General features: G+C 36.4%; 1 protein-coding gene across 1 annotated transcript in view; it reads right to left on the reverse strand.

The window, feature by feature from the left end:
* The window catches only part of RRP15 (ribosomal RNA processing 15 homolog), a 48019-nt gene that overhangs the window by 9431 nt on the left and 20382 nt on the right, over positions 1-18206 (reverse strand). The window lies entirely within an intron of this gene.

The raw sequence follows: 18206 nt of genomic DNA on the forward strand, positions 1-18206 counted from the left end.
AGACTAACTTGGTACTGTGCTAGGTTTTTATAGATGTTATCTCATTTAACATTAGATAAAAATGTGAACCAAATGTTCTTTATTTAGGTTATGATCTCACTGCCTGACCTAATCATGTAATCAAAAGACTAATCACATGCTAAAACGATAAATAACTGAAGGAGGCAATAAACATACTAGGTAGTCAATTCATTTTGCTTATCTATAGGATTTACATAAAACTATATGACAGCCTAAGAATTACAGCCTTGCATTTCATGGTACAACAGCACCACCTTGTGGTATTAAGTAATACAATATATGCAGAACTCTTAAGCTCCGGGATTTCTTTCCTTCATTCCACAAATATGAGAACTGTGTATCAAGCACTGTTCTTAGTGTTGGAAATACATTCATGAACAAAACTAAGTCCCTGTCTTCCTGGAGCTAACAGTCTATGCCTTCCTATTTATATCATTCATAAAAGACAATGTTGGAAAACTCCCTAATTTATGCAAGAACCCATGATATTTGGCCAGAAAGTGTTATCTTTATGGGAACTATTAACCATATAAAAAGCAATTTTAAAGAGAAAAGATATTAAAGACATTTTCTAGGTTACAAGAGATTATTTATCTAATTCTGCTGAAGGTACCTTTTATTTTTAAAAAACAGAGCCCTGAAACAGTCATTCCGTTTAGAAAAAAAAGGACACTATTACAAAACAGAAAAAATATCCCATTGGATTACCCCTGTCTTCCTGGGATCAAAGAATCAAGCAAAGCTTGTACCTAAATATAATCTAAAGACTGGAGAGTATATAAATGTGAGCAAAGATTTCAGAATTGACTTAAGTCAAACAGCACACTTTGTACTATAATTTAACCAACGTGAAGAAAGAAAAAATATCTGTTAGTTAAAAACCAACAGTAAAACAATTGCAAAGCTTCTCATCAGCCACACTGATATGGGAGTAAGCAAGTAAGAAGGGAATTTATAACTCTCCTCATGGAGTATGCTAACACCTTCTCATCCCTCATTTCTACAATATCAAACCTACCTTCCTAAAACTATTCTTGCTTCTGTTAGATTTAGTTACGTAACTGGATAAAAGGCTATTTTCTTTGATTCAACTCAAGTTTTCTTTGCCAATCTCCTCACCTTAAGTAAGAGAAAGAGCTGTTCCCTTGAAGAGAACCACTTAGATGCAATAATGAAAACACCTCTGCTGCCAAATTAATCAAAGTTTTCAAGTAAATTCTAAAAAGTGTATGCTTCCTGGTATAGTCATATGCAAGTTACTGACTAGTAAAGACTTAACCCTGACATTAACGTTTGTGTTTACATATGAATATGCACCATCTCAGTGGTAAGCTTCCATGTTCAGACACCTGCACCCAAAGCGCTATTATCAACATGCCGCCAACCACAAGAAGGCAGACCTCTCATGCCTGAGCTCAATGCAGACTGTTTCCACATGAGAGCACATCCTGACAGCCCACTTCCGCGGGACTCTGAGTTACTCCTCTACCAGGCAGCACCATAAAAGCTGTTAGCACCAAAATAAAGGAGGGAGGGAAGAAGGGTAGAACAGGAACAAAGCCTTCAACAGGTAGTTCAGAAAGAAAGAAAAGATCCATAGTGGACCAAAGGAAAGGACTCATTAATTAAAATATTGAGACCAACTGCCCGGCCCGCTTTGTCTTGAAAGACAAATTATGATGTTTACATGTTTAGTATCTCAGGCAAAGAGAAGCATCTCTCAACGGTCTGATTTGAAGAGTAACAATGAAGTAAAGCTTTGTTGGGGGATTCTGGTGGTACCATTTTTGTTTTTTCAGCAATCGACTGTCTGTATCAGTAATTTTCCAAGTGTGGTCCCCAGACCAGCAGCACTAGCATTAGTATCACTTGTTAGAAAATGAAAATCTCAGGCCCCATTCCAGACCTCCTAAATCAGAAACGCTGGGGGCTAGAGCCCAGCAATCTCTTTTAATAAGCCATCCAGTGCTTCTGATACTGGCCGCGGTCTGAGAACCACCAGTCTATAAAAGAACAAATATTTCTTAGTGAGTTTCATTCACTGCTACAAGACCAAGTACACATTATGGCTGAGAGAGGAAAGATTTTAGATTCTGGAAATCCAATGTTAAGACACCTCACGGGATGTTTTATCAATTGCCATCATCCAAGCTCTCACATTACAGTGGTATTTTTTTTAATTTTTTTTTAATTTTATTATGTTATGTTAATCACCATAAATTAGTAGTGTTCCATGATTCATTGTTTGCGTATAACACCCAGTGCTCCATGCAGAATGTGCCCTCTTTAATACCCATCACCAGGCTAACCCATCCCCCCACCCCCCTCCCCTCTAGAACCCTCAGTTTGTTTCTCAGAGTCCATCGTCTCTCATGGTTCATCTCCCCCTCTGATTTCCCCCCCTTCATTTCTCCCTTCCTACTATCTTCTTTTTTTTTAACATATAATATATTATTTGTTTCAGAGGTACAGATCTGTGATTCATCAATCTTACACAATTCACAGCACTCACCATAGCACATACCCTCCCCAATGTCTATCACCCAGCCACCCCATCCCTCCCACCCCCCACCACTCCAGCAACCCTCAGTTTGTTTCCTGAGATTAAGATACAGTGGTATTTTTATACTGTGAAGCAACAATATGGAGATAAAAAAACAATAGAAAACTCAGTACAAACAAGTATGGGTTAATATATTTTAAAAACAGGTATTTTTTATAATATTTGTCCTGATGGCAGCTCAAGAAAAACTCTGTTTTAAAGGCAACAGGATGACCCTTTACTTTCTATGCCTACACTTGCTAAAGAAATACACAGCCAAGAAAAAAGGTGGGGGAAGGGGGAGAGTCCACATAAGGTGGCAGTTTGAACATAAACAACTAGTCTTGCTCAACTGCAAAACTCAATAAAACAACAGAAAAGTGACTTATTATTTTAAAGATATAATCCACAAGGAAAAGATCCAACATCAACAGTGTGGAAGCAAGATGGACTAGAAGAGACTGTCTTGGCAAACCCAAGAAAGCTGACTCCTAAGACTGCAACTGGCAAGCTGTAACCAACCCAATTTACACGGCAGAATCTTCAAGAAACCAACGAACAAACCAAACCCCCAGGAACTAGCATTCAGTGGGTACTTTTGGAAGTGAGGGTAGGAATAGAAGGATCAAACTAAAGAGAACTGGGTGAACCTTATGTTGAGAAACAACCAGATCTCCGGATCCCCTTCCCCATCCACAGCAGCTGGGTGGAAGACTGAAGGTTTAGCCTCTGGAGAGGTAGTGGGCTAAGCACCGATGAAGGCACAGCCATAGTACCAGAAACAGAAGGTTAAGTCACACACCCCCATCCCCCCGCCCCGATAATAAGTCCCAACCCTCTTCTCACTTTGGGCTCCCCAAAATGCTGGGAGGCAGACCTTTTCCTTCAGGCAGGAGATCAGGAATACTCTAGAGAAAATCTGGCCAGTCGCTAATAACCCATGGAGAGAATGCTACACTAAAGCTCCTGTCACATGGACAACATCCACATGCTCACAACTTCATGGTCTCTTTGGGATTATTTGTTCTAAATCATGAACAGACAACCAAGGACTATCAGAAAGAAAAGAGAGAATAACAAACACAAAATTATATTAGAAATTATATATTAGAAAGCACCTTATAGGAAAACAAAACTGTCCAAAGAGAAGAAAATTTAGGCAAAAATACCATTAATATCCTCAAAGAGTTAGGAGATTATAGTGCACCCACAAAACAAAAGCACTTGCTATTTAAAAAGAAACATTAAAAGAATAACAAGGAGCTTGAAATTAAAAACATTATGGCAGAAATAAAACATCAATACAAGGGTGAGAAGGTAAAGCTGAGGAAATCACCCAGAAAATAGAGTAAAAAGAAACAAGTGATGGAAAATAGAAGTAAGATAACTGCAGGACCAGTCCAGGAGGTTCAACATACAATAACAATTATGCAGAGAGAATGCAAATATGGAGGGGAGGAAAATCAATGAAATACTTCAAGAAAATTTCCCAAAAGTAAAGGATACACACTTCCAGAATAAAAAGAGCCCTCCTGAATGTCCAAAACACAAAAGAAAAACCAAGTCACATCAAGGACATCGTGTAAAATTTCAGAATAATAGGTACTAAAAGAATATCCTAAGCTTTCAGATAGAGAACAAACAAGTCACATACTTAGAGATGACCAGGAATCAAAACAGATACTGATTTTCCTATGAGCAACCCTAGAAGCAAGAAAGCATTCTTTCAAAATGCTGAAGAAAAATAATTTCCAGTTTAAAATTCAATACTCAGATACACCATTATTCAAGTACGAGGACAGAACAGAGGTACTTTCATACATATAAGGTACCCAAAAGTTTACTTCTAATTAAGCCTATCTTGGGAAACTACTGAGAATGTCCTCCACAAAAACGAAGAATAAACCAAGAAGAGAAAGACACAGGATAGACAAAGTAGGCAATCCAACACAGGAAAGAGAAGGGGATTTCCAGGATGAGAGAAATGGAGACTCCAGCATGGTAACTGAGCATGGGGCATATAGACATTCTGGAACATGGCACCATCGTTTTAACCTGAGAAAAACACTGGAAGATATGCTTTACCAAAACAGTGGGAATAAACCAAGAAAGAAGAAATGAGATCCAGTAAATATGAAATCCAATCCAGGAGAAATTCCAAGGATCACAAAAAATATAAATCCCAGGATGACAACTGTGAAGCAGGCCAAGAGAGCAATCAGCCCAGAAAAAGGAGAATGGGGGACTCTAGGAGAGAATATCTCAAAAATATATTACCTGAGGTAATTTGATTTTGAAAAACTAAATAAACTAAGGAAGTTACATATGAAAATCAAGGCAATTATTAACTCAAGGAAAAACAAATAGAAAGGAAACAAGTTAAGAATACAGAGATGCATAAATGCCAATATAACCAGCTAAAGGAGTAAAAAGTGGTTGTCCTGGGGTAGGAGCCATGAAGAATAGGCAGAATAAGGCAGAAAACCATTTATTAATAATCCTTTTGGCAAAATCTGGCCTTTTAAACCACATGGATAAGAAAAAATTGATTTAAATAGGGAAAAGGAGGACAGCAAGTAATGAGAAAACAAACTATTCCTTGATCATTTCCACAAATTCTAAGTTTTGTAAGCCTCCTCTAAGATCTTCCCAAAAAATCTCCCCCAAGATACCCTTCCGGTTTTATTAACTATGATTCTGTTTCCCTTTCCAATTTATTCAAATGAAAAAAATGTTAAAAACATGAATTATAATATGAAACTATTATGTACCAGAGTTTACATAATACTGCCTTATTTCTAATCCTCTCAAGATTCCTAGCCAGAAAGCAACAATCTTTCTCATCTTATAGAAGGAAACTAAGGCTCAAAGAAGTGAAGCAACTTACTCAACTTCAGTTAATAAATGGCTGAGTCAATACTCAAACCCAAATCCATGATCCCAATGTCTAAGTTCTTTCCATAATACGATACTGCTCTAAAACTTAGTAAGAATACTATATATTACTACATCACCTGTTATAACCTATAAATTACACAGGAGAATGAGTACTAAAATACACTGAAAATGACTGAATATGTTTAAGATAATTTCTATAAAAGTCAGAACTTGGGGGGGGCGGTGCCTGGGTGGCTCAGTCAGTTAAGTGTCTGCCTTTGGCTCAGGTCATGATTCTAGGGTCCTGGGCTCCCATACTGGGCTCCCTGCTCAGCAGGGAGTCTGCTTCTCCCTCTCCCTCTGCTCATGCTCTCTCTCACTCTCTCTCAAATAAATAAATAAAACTTAAAAATAAATAAATAAAAGTCAGAACTTGGGAAAATTACATTAAACAGATTTACATAATATCAATTTACTGTATCTTTTCTATAAAGATGATTTATCATTAAGTATAAAAATTTTCTGAATACTTGGACCATCCACAAAGAAAAGGTGGATCAGAAATTAATATAAGAAAAGAAGAAGGCTGAGGGAAATTCTAAATGTGTCATTCACTGGAAACACTTGCCTAGGGCGATTCCTAAATAGATTTCATTACATGTTAAGACATCGTGAGAATTAGGATTTTTTGTCTTGCTTGTAAAATGGAGGTAGTGGTAATTTGATGCATTACTTTTATAAAAGGAATGAAAACCAACAGAGTTCCGGATTTGAATCACAGTTAACTATTGATTACAACACTGAAAATCAGAAAGTTCAGAGGTCCAGGTCTTGAAAGAATAAATTAAAGATACTCCCCTTAACCTTGGTATAGATATACTGCAAGATACAGTTAACCATACTATATAGGTTACGCACAGATATTTACCATCATCAGATGGAAGTTGTATTAACGTTAAGCATAGATTGGAACGATCAAAATTGAGCAGCTTGTGAAGCCTGTCAGTGTTGTTGCAAAGCAGTACTAATTCAATGACCTAAAGCAACCTACAAGATAACTCTCTGGGCCTACATCAAATGAAAAGTAAAACTGATTAAATGCAAAAACTTAATGAAAACCACACGATGCAAGGAAATAATATAGTCCCTACCCTCATTGGCCTGGTTTTATACAAATATTTAATCAAGATCATACAGAAGCAGTCTGTGTCAATTCTGAAGAGGAAGACAACCCTTAAAAATGTTAATCAGCTTCCATTTCAAGGTTCAAACATACAGTGGCAGCTACTGAAAAGAAAACTGAAAACAGAGGTTTGGAATTATTCATTAGTCTAATACCAAATAATTAAGAGCTTAACCTCATTTCAATTCTGAAGGGGAAAATTAAAGTCAAATCCTAAAACAATAAACAGTATAATCACATCTATATTTAGCAATCAGCAATAGTTGTGATTTCATTGCTTTCCCTAAGAACGTTCAGTTTTCATTTTAATTTAGTTTCACCTAAATTAAAAAAGGTTCTTAACACACTGGCTAAATTCATCTTAATACCTTTATTGTTGCAAATTTTTTATAAAGCTATTTATAGTTGTAGTTAGTAATCTCCCCTCCAACTGATTAAAGCCTATCTGAAAGTTCTGCCAGAGAAATGAAGGATGTATGGGAAATCCCTTTATAAAAAGATTTATTCTGGTAGAAAGCAACAGAACTGAACTACAGCCCCATATTTTTAGAATTTGAATAAGAACATCTATGATTTTGTCATCATGCCAGACATTAAAGCATCCCACTAACCATAAAGGATTGAAATTTATTTATTTATTTATTTATTTTTGTTTGTTTGTTTGAAAGAGAAAGCAGAGAGAGCGGGTAGATGCTTATTCTTTTCACCTTTCTGTAACTCTGTAGGAGTTTTTATATTTATTTATTTTTTAAAGATTTTATTTATTCATTTGAGAGAGAGCAAGAGAGAGAGCACGAGCAGGGGGTGGAAAGGCAGAGGAAGAGGGAGAAGTAGACTCCCCACTCAGCAGGGAGCCTGATGCAGGACTCGATACCAGGACGCTGGGATCATGATCTAAGCCAAAAGCAGACGCTTAACCAGTTGAGCCACCCAGGTGCCCTATGGATTGAAAATTTAATCAGAAAGGGTTGAAATTTTCAATCTGGAATGTACAAGAGTTCTAATGAAGAACGTACAGATTCAAGGTTATATGGAAGATCCCATATCAGTACAAATTCAACTTCTCTCTGATTCTCAAAGAATTCTTAATAAGCAATTCCTAATTGTCTCGATCAATTTGTGCCTTCTTCATTTCTTCACACACTTGTTTTAGTTCATTGTAACTGTTTTACTAGGACAGTATTCCAGGCAACAAGCCCATTTGGGCTTTGTTTTTGTTAACTATTGTATAGTATCCAGATTCCTGTACAGTTTACAAACTTAAATGGGTAACTTATAAGATCCAAACAAGCTAGAAAAGCATTTAGTAGGCTATCTAAGGAAAAAAGATTAAGATGCTGAAATTTTGTCACCTTTAGTTATAGTCCAAGCACTTGTTAAATGTAGAGAGTTCTCTAAGAAAACCTAATTCTGTGTAGCTTTCCAAGAATTCAGGCCTAACACTCCTAAAAAATACGCTTCTTCGATGTTTTTTTTTTATCTGCTGCACTATTTTTTGTTTTAATTTCAATGCTGCCCTGGATTTTACCATGTACTAAATACTTATGCCTTTGCTCAACGTGGATCTATCTGGCGGCTTCCATTCTAACTTGCTATCTATACATCTGAATTCACAGAGTTAAGTTTGAGGAAACATTCAAGCAATCCAGATGTTCCTCATTGTTTATAATCTCTTACGAATTGTTAGTAAGTTAAAGTTGACTAAACTGCCTAAAAGTCAAATGTAACACCTCAAGGAGCCTTTTGACACAAGTGCTCTATATATTTTTAGACTCAATTAGGAGCTTGAAACATTGAGAATACACTCTGCCAGTTCGACTCTTAAAGCATATCTTTGTTCTTTTATCAACCTCGTTATATAGTACACAGATGAGAATTCAGACTTATAAACAAATTAGTAGAGCTGTAAATTCATCTAGAAAATAGACACTGATGTTTTAATATAAATTTGTTAAAAAGCTTAAGTGAGAAAACATGTAAAAGTTCTCTGTAAAACTATGAAATGTTACATAAACAAAATTGTTGTATCTAGTAAAAATATGCATACCATCAATCTACCTATGAAAATCAACAAAAGATTTAAAAATAAATGGACTGTCCTCACTAGAGTTCCCTGGAAAAATGGGTGAATCCAGGTCTGGGCCACAGAAAGTACAAGGTTCAGTCTGAAAGCTTGTGTCCCAGAAAGCAAGAAAGTACCCCAAGAAAAATGAGGTCATGTCAAAAGGGCACAAGAAGCTACTTTGCATTGGTTCCTGTCGTCACATTTGTGAATTTAAGCATCAAAAAAAAAGCACAATGACTCTAAAATATTGAACAACTAGACATTCCTATGTCCATGATATTAAACAAAGACAAAGACAAAAAGGTGGGGGTGGGCGGGGGGAAGGTTCACTTGCCAGCACTGGAGATGACTGTTAAGACAACTCCTTACTCTGGAAAGTGGTAATTAAAAGGAAAGGTACATTAACCCCCATCTTTTGGAACTTAAATTTAACCCTAGAAAAATAGAAAATAAATGAAAAAACACCATTCTGTAAATTCCAATAACATTTAACTGTTTTAAACAAGGATCATCAATTGATGCTAAAAGGCAAAAGATAGATGAGGAAAGGTGTATTTGCTCCTTTCAAATTATTCATCCCAGGAAATTACTTCCTAACTGTAGAGAGGAAAATGCACCTTTACTAAGGAAACATTTATTACCACTTTAACCAAATGAAAAACCCCCATCACTAACATGGGACATTCTGATAATGTGTCTCCTGATGTGATAGCATACAAGTATTATACCTATGAAACAGTTTATGCCAAAAAAAGTTTAACCTAAATCCTAACCTTTCGTCCTAACTTTCCACTTACAGTAAAAGGGCACAGAGGAGCAAGCTGAAAATCATGATGAAACAATCAGACAGATTCAGAACTGGACTCATTCTTCACGACAACTGGTGTAGTTATAAATGAATCTTCGGAACTGTATGATATGTGAATTTTATCTCAATAAAGCTGTTTTAAAAAAAAGAATTTCCTGGACAGTATGGGTATTAGCACCTTCAAATCATCACCCCCAAACAAACAAAAACTAGATGGAGATGAAGACAGGCAGACTGCTCTGTAAAACAAACACATGGACAAGTGTCAACAATTCTAGAACCTAGGTGATAGAAATACTGGTCTTTCATACTTTCTTCCTGTTCAAAAATTCCTATAAAGTAACTGGGGAAAAAAAACAAGGATTCTAAAATTTCTATTAGGCAAGCATGATTAAATACAGGATGCATTTGATATCCAATAAATTTTAATTAAGTCATTGATAAAAGAATAGAAAGACAATTCTAACAGTGAACTTATAAAGAATTCCTTAAATGAGTTTAATGAGTTTGTTTCATGATTCTGAAATGTTTTACTATGGTAATATTTTATCTTCCTAAACAGTTTTGAGAAATGAGATTCAAAAATTTATCAGTCTCCATGCGCTGCTCCAATGAAGGGGCTGTGAGACCCAGGGAAACTCAGACTGCAAGCCACCTCTCTCACCATTCTCCTTTGAGCCTCAGAGGGTGACACTGTGGCTCATTAGCCAGCCCCACCTCTTCTAGCTCAGAGGTGAGAGAAGGGAAACCCAGTTTTCAGTTCTGCTTCTCATGAAGGATCTTTTTAAGTAGCAGGCACAAATGGCTGATAGTGATTTTGGAGCAATGTGGATTGGGTTTTAATCCAGATTCCACCAACTACTATCAATGTGACCTGGGGCAAGTCACTTAGTATTTCTGATTTGGGGTTTCTCACCTCTAAAATGAGAATTCTAGTATTTCTTAAAATGGTAACTATATAAAAACACCTCTCAGAGTACCTGGCACAAAGCAAACACTAGCAAGGCCCCTCCCAGTCCCTCTACCACCACTCCTACTTACTAATGCCCCGAGTCGTCACGTATATGCACAGAATCCCCAACTAGGGACATCTGGAATCTTCTAAAGATGTTTCTACACACTATCACAAAGATGAGAACATTCAAATATTGTAGTATGAAAGCAACCATTGAGAAACCAAACTTTCCTTGGTAAGTAAAATCTTGTAAGTAACAGAGTTAGCTTAAGCATAGCTTAAAATGGGGAAGAGAAAGTGGACAAATTTCTAGGTCCTCAAAATCTAGGTTCATTATTGTGTGACAATTTGCATCACTAGGCTAGATGCACCTAAAATGAGAATTTTCCAAATCTAAGCGTAATTTTTATTAAATTATTGGATATTTTTTGGATTATCCAGTAATTCATAAATAGTAACAGGTTCTTTTCAAATTGGTTTCCAACTTTAGATTCATCTTTGACTACTATCTGTTAGGAAAAATAGAACTAAATATAAGGAACACAAAATAAAAATAACTGCAAACATTTACAAAGCACTGTGCCAGGCACTGTTCTAAGTACTTCACCTGTACTAACTCCCTTGACTCTTACAGTTATCTCTGTGAGGTGGTTATTGCTACCAGAATGATTATCTTAAACACTAAGAAACTTGAGGCACGGTGTGGGTAAGTAACCCAAATGCAGTAAATGGCAGACCAAGCGTTTTCAACCTAGGCAGTCTGGTTCCAGAGTCTGTGGCCTTTTCTAACTATATAATATTTCATACATCCCCCATCAACATTCTCATCTGCCCACAACTCAAACAAGAAAGACCAACCAACTCATATTCTTTCAATTTTTAAAAATGCACCATCAAAGTGTAAGCATGCAGTATAAGACTCTGCGAACAAAACAAAACAAAACAAAAAAAAGCCTGAGCCTCACTGATGAAAATCCTATACACACATCCACTTCAGCAACTTCAAATAGAACACTTCTTCAGATAGAGCCAGGAGACCTATGGCACCATTAGTAATTTTAACAGCAACTAAGATTTCTACAGAAGCTCCGTAATTAGTTCTTATGCTTCCCTTATACCCATATTTCCCCCATGTCAAAATGGTGTATGTACCACAGTGCCAAACATAAGTTTGCTTTGATTACAACTGCTGTCCAAATCCGAAACCACGCGACATTAAAGCTAAACAGCCTATTTTAAAAGGAGTTGAGAAACGGACTTTAAGCTGTTCCCATCAATAGCAATGTGTAGAATCATGCTCGTTCTCATTTCAAACTTTGGAGTCTCTCTTTTGTCTAAACTCTAATCTATTTAGGCCTTTTCAGTAAACAAACATTAAGCTGAATTATTTACAAAGTTAGAATTCCACACATTCCAGCCAGAGCCGCTTTTATGTGAGAGTAAAACACTGTTGGCGTGCAATGCAGGGGCAATTTAAGGACAGTATCGTTCTCTACCCCGTTGCCTGCCTTCCATTTCCCCAACACCAGCTAAAAACTAAATCCTGAAAACTGCCAGGGGACCACCTAGGGAGCTGTGTGCGGAGTCCCTCCATTCCTAGGTTTCCTTCTTCAGGAGCAGGAATTCAGTAGGTTTCTGAACCCTACAGAACGTAGTTTTAACAGAAGACAGCAGTGCAGAGTCTAGGTCTAAGTTACTAACATACCAAAGAAGCCACGTATTTCAAAAGTATTTCCACCACTAAATACCCAGCTATAAAGGAATTGTGTGATGGCCATTAATGAAAAATGTATGAGAAACAAAGCCCCCTAACTTACCTCTATGTTTGACATTGCAAGTAAGTGCTCATTATCACAAAATTCAGGAAAAAAAAATATACCTTTCTTCCCCAGTAACTTGTTCTCCTGGGGATTTTTCACTGAAATTTGTTGTCCAGCAATCACTAAGAAAATTACTTTCTAACAGAAACTAGCTAACATTTTCCCTTACTACAAAATTATTATTGTGGCTTCATTATAACCGAAGGTGAATGTGATACATTGGCAATTTCAAATCAATGAAAACCGTGCAAGTCTGTAATTCAAGAGTTTGCGTAACATATAGTCAATGCTTTCCTAACAGGAGTTAATATAGTCTCTTTTGAGATTCAGATTTAAAATGCATCATATGCATCATATTTGCTTCAGTCCCACCTTTAAGGAAACAGACTCTTAAATTCCAAGAAGTTTGACTGGATTTAGTCAACTTTTCAAGAAAAGAGCAAAAGGAATAACCACAACTTTGGAAAGTAAGGGGAAAAAATAATGGCTCTACATTAAATCCTGATTATTCAACATATCGGGAAAATATATCTCTCTACGTGTTCTGAATGGGGTAAGGAAAGAACTATTCCTGAGGGATTAAAACTGAAATTTTTTATGAGAACCTTTCTTATATAAAATATAAATTGTTGTTGCTTCCTTAAACAAAGTGTCCTAAATACAATTTAATCTTTTTAAAAACCACTCAGGGTCAACATCACAGAATCCGTCAATGTGCCTTCTTACATGTTGGTATGTAGCCGATATGGGCCTTCCATTTATTTGGCCCAGGAGTGGGATTTACAGGTTCTGGATTATAGAATTCTCTCCAAATAACTGAAAATTAATTCTTTAAACTTAGAAACATTTAAATTTAATTACGTGAAAAAAACTCTAAAATACACTATGCACCTTCCCTGACTAGGTAAACAAGTAAATTATTTTAGGGCCCTACAAAGACATACAGGACTCATGAGCTGCGGCAACAAGGGGCTTCATACACACTGCTATTCTGGGAGCCCACTCCTCTGTGTCAGGTCTCCTGCACTGACCAAGTGCCTCACCCCACACTTGCTGTGTTTAACTGCTCTTTACGGTCATTCTCATTTCTGATTACAACTTCATCTTATACAAGTCTTCATCTCTCGAGGGGAGGTAGGTGAAATAGGAGATGGGGATTAAGAAGTGCACTTGTGATGAGCACTGGGTGATGTATAGATGTGCTGAAACACTATATCGTACACCTGAAGCTAATATCATACTGTAGTTTAACTATACTGGGATATAAAATAAAATAAGCCTTTATCCCCCAAACATGTTCCACCTTTTACAGTTTCAATTTTGTGAAAGCTGTCACCATTTCTGCATCTCCCAAGCTGTAAACCTCGCAGTCATCACAATTCCCCTCTCCCCGACCCCTCCGAGTCGTATTAGTTCCAAATCAAATCAATCTATACCTTAAAACTACCTCTCCAACCTGGTTCTTCTTTTCCATCAATCCCCACCCCCCCACACACACCTTAGTTCAGGTTTTCCCCTCTTGCTTTATGGCAACAGCCTCCCACTGGTTGGTCTTCTGATAGCCTCTCCATCCTTCAGCCTTCTTTTCCTTAAAAATAATCAAATCTGATCATGTCACTTACCTGATGAAAAATTACAACTGGCTCCCAAATGCCTAAGGGGTAAGGTCCAAATGCCTTCACAGAAGACTGAAGACTTAAAAATGTGAGCCCAACCTACTTCCTCAGGATCCCTTTTGCCAGACTCCCACCCATCAGCAAACACCCGATATCCCAACCTCTATGAAAGAAGAAAAAGGAAAGGAAATTATAAAGGATGTGAAAAATTGAGAACTGGTAGGCTTTCTTCCCCTATGCACAATGACTGCCCATTGCTTTCCCTTGGATTTCACTACTTGTGAAAATGCCTACTTATTATGACTTCATTCTCTGCCACTTATTTCATTTTTTTAAGTGTTTTCAAAGATTCTATTTCAAAATAGGCTAGTTTCAATAGCACTGAACACTTGTTCTAATTTATGACTTTCTTCATGAAATTTTTTAGCTTGAAGGTAAAAATTTAACAGAACTGCCACTCAGAAAGGGTCCTTCTTTTCCTGTTTATCATCAGAATTCATATTATAAAATGAAAATGCTTCTTTAGATACTCAAAGCACCTTTACCCACAGATTGGGTTAGTCCAGTGAATGAACAAGTGCCTTCACTATGTTTGCTTCATAACTTTTTAAAACTAAAGCTAAGTGTCTTGTATTCTCCTGAAGCACATTCCTCTTGAGAGTCATGTTTTCTATGAACATCCTCCCATAATAATTTTTCCAACCTCACTACCTTCTAATTTCATAAGCAACATACCATCTATACTACCTGGAACACTTGCTTAAACAATTGTCAAGTGGTTTCTCTTCTTGTTTCCATATGAAATATTTAGTGGACTGCTTTATTCCCAAGAACCAAACCTCTACTGAATTTAACATTTAATACTTTAACCCAAATTTCTATTTTTTGGATAAGAATCACTCTTTTCTTAGGCTTTCTCACTTCCACTAACAGCATTCTTTGTCATGGCCCTATTTCACAAAAATATACATAAAATAAAAAAACAAAAATTAACTAAGTCTCTAATATTGATTTAACAAGATTTATTGTGACATGACATGTTCGTGAATTGAGAAAACAATGGGCATTATTGAGAAGTAGATATTGGGCAGTGAACTCACAAATAAATGACTTACTTCTGCACATAAGCTTTGCAATATAAGGAATTTAAAAGAAAAAACCAGATCGTTAAATTTGTGAATGACAGAGGTATAATTTGTACATTTATTAAAGTGATGTACATCCACTGTACAAATGACCTGATTTCCCATGATGAAAGAGATGTGCAACTGCTGTTAAGAAAAAAAGTTAACCCTTACCTATGTAACAGAAGAAACAGCTCATTTTTTAATGGACAAAAATACTTAGAATACTACTCCCCCTAAGTTCTAGTGAAGGCTTTTTGATTTACAAATATTAGCTATTATCTCTTCTGAAATGAGCCCATCAGGTACTTTTTTGTTTTTGTTTTACTTTGCAGTATTTGGGTTCAGCTCCAAAAAATAAAGTATAGTAATTAATGATTCAAATGTAATTTAATATATCAGTCTGACAAATACTTATTACGTCTTTTCAAAAATCTCTTGCCCTAAAAATGATCTTTATAAAGCAATTATACCTTTTTTGCCTCTAAGGAAGGGTTTCCCAACTACTTTACTCCAGAAATAATGATTGCATACAATAAAATTAAGACAAAACAGATAAAAAAAATTCTAAGGGCAACAATATTATCCAAGTCAGCAGAATCAGAAAGTTAAAAATACTTTGATAAACAGCTAATCATGTGAAAGGCAGTCTTTGGAACATACAAAAACTTTGCTCCAATCCAGGCACCAAAAGCCTTTGAAGAAGATTATGGTTTTTAAATGGAACCAGCAGACTTTGAACAGCTGAAATTGTAGCTCACAAAAATAGTAAATACAGAAATATAAAATGAAATAAATCAAATGTAGATATGTAGGGCACAATATATATGACCCTTAAAACAGACTTAGAAATCATAGCTACGTGTTGTATAAAGAAATGATTTAGTAATTCTGCTTATCTATGAGATTAAAAATAAATCAACATACTAGACAAATTTTTAAAAGATCAGGTACTCTCTTTTCTTCTTTACTTTCTAAGAAACAATGTTAATCACAGATATGCCAGAACATGAATCTAAATATCTAAAGATCCTTAAAGGATAGAGATGATCACAAAGCTGGTTTCCAAGAAGACACAAATCCAGATAAATACAGGAGGGGCATATATCTGCTTTCAGCGGACATCTTCCTCTTTATAAGGCTAAAATTTTAGAAAAATGTTTATAAACAAGTATTTTTTTAAATAATCCACTTCAAAACATTAAAAATGTCCACTTTCAAATACTTAAAGATTGACTGTTTGTGAAATACCTTATAATTAAAGACTCCCAATAATTCCATTAAAGCAATAAGAAGTTACAATAAGATTAACCTTTTTGCTTTTAAAATAAAAAGGAAGTCTTCCAATTAAACAGCAGACATGCATTTATCTCTAATTCTTATGGAAAGCCCACTAAAATTAAAAGTATCAAAAGTTAAAAACAAGGGCGCCTGGGTGGCTCAGATGGTTAAGCGTCTGCCTTCGGCTCAGGTCATGATCCCAGGGTCCTGGGATCGAGTCCCGCATCGGGCTCCTTGCTCAGCCGGGAGTCTGCTTCTCCCTCTCCCTCTGCCTCTCCCCCTGCTTGTTCTCTCTCTGTCTCTCTTGCAAATGAATAAATAAAATCTTTTAAAAAAAAAAAAGTTAAAAACAAACAAGGAAAAAATCAGATGGGAAAATAACTACAGATACAATATGCCAACAAGTTTGGGGAGATAAATGAAAACTGGATAGAGCAGTGAAAACCAATTGGAGAGAAGGGAAGCTAATGTTTACGTGAGAAACTGGGTCCATGCTCAGGAACTGGAGGCAAGGGGGGAGGTGGACGTGAGGGGTGGGATAAAAATACAGATTGGCTGACAGTCTGTGTAAGAAGCACATAGACTTTTAATTTCCCTTCCTGGCTTATGGAGGCAGGTGACAGACATTACCCTGGACACTAGTTTAGTCTCTGAAGACATTAAACCAGAAAAGTCTTGAACTCAGGAACGTTGATTAATACATAGAGACTGTATTGAGTAAGCCTACATACTGAACGCTGTTTGACTTGTGGCCATATCACCCCAACCTCTGCCTCTGTGGCTACTTTGCCTTTCCACTTCTGTCGAATCTCCCCTGTGCGTCTCTTGTGAGGATACTGAACACTGGATTTAGAACCCACCCAGATAATCTGGGATAATCTCTTCACCTCAAAATCCTTAAGTTAATTACATCTGCAAAGAGCCCGTCTCTAACTAAGGTACATTTTATAGGTTCTAGGAATTAGAACACAAACTCAGGATTTTAGGGGCCACTGTTCCATCTACTGCATGTAATTCAGCCAACACATCAACTAAAAATGAAGATATCCTATACTCTTTTCCAGAGAGCAACTGGTAAATGTGACCTTATCAAAATGAGAGTGAAAGCCAAGAGATAATAAGACAGTCCAAGAAACAGAGGCTACTGCAAAGGGAAGAAGCAAAGGGAATTCCCAGGACAGTGATAAAGCAAAGTCCAAGTGCATACCAGGGTAAAGAACCACCAGTCTAGATTGTAGCACGATGACCACGGAGAAAATAGTACTGAGAAGGGTTTAAAAAAGAGGCAACTGTTACCTCTAGGAAAACAAAAACTGTAAGGAAGCTAAGCTGAAGAATAAAGAAGTATTACCTTATATTACTTTGTTCAGGAGTAAATGATGTTTACACTGAATACTGATTTAGCTAAAAGTATTAATATGCTTATATTGGAAGGACACAGTATGGGAGGTGTGGCAGCAAAGGAAAGAATGACAATTCTTTGTCTTCCATAAAAGGTATCTAATATTGATTAAAAAAACAGTCTAAATATTATTTAAGATACAGAGGTAAATACCACAACAAAGATCTAAGAACTGAAAATGGTTACCTTGGAAGGGAGCATAGCAAGGGGCAGAGAGGGATGGGGAAGAGTACTGGCAATTTTTTTTAGTCACAAGTTCCCTTTTGAAACCATGCTCCTATTGCTTTGAAAATAAAATGCATTTAATGCCAAAAAAAAGAAAAGAAAAGGTTCTCAGAAAAGTATCTTGTTCAGGATTATAACATAGTTAAGAAACATCTGTCACAATGCCTTAAAACTTCTTATATCTTGCAGGAGTATAGAAATTCTTGAAAAGGGGCTCTTAAAAACAAATTTCCAAGTTCTGAGTGTTCCTAAGGAATAAAAAAACAAAAACAAAAACCAGACACAAC

The sequence above is a fragment of the Phoca vitulina genome, unplaced genomic scaffold (assembly GCF_004348235.1).
Source record: "Phoca vitulina isolate PV1807 unplaced genomic scaffold, GSC_HSeal_1.0 scaffold26, whole genome shotgun sequence".
Taxonomy (NCBI): Eukaryota; Metazoa; Chordata; class Mammalia; order Carnivora; family Phocidae; genus Phoca; species Phoca vitulina.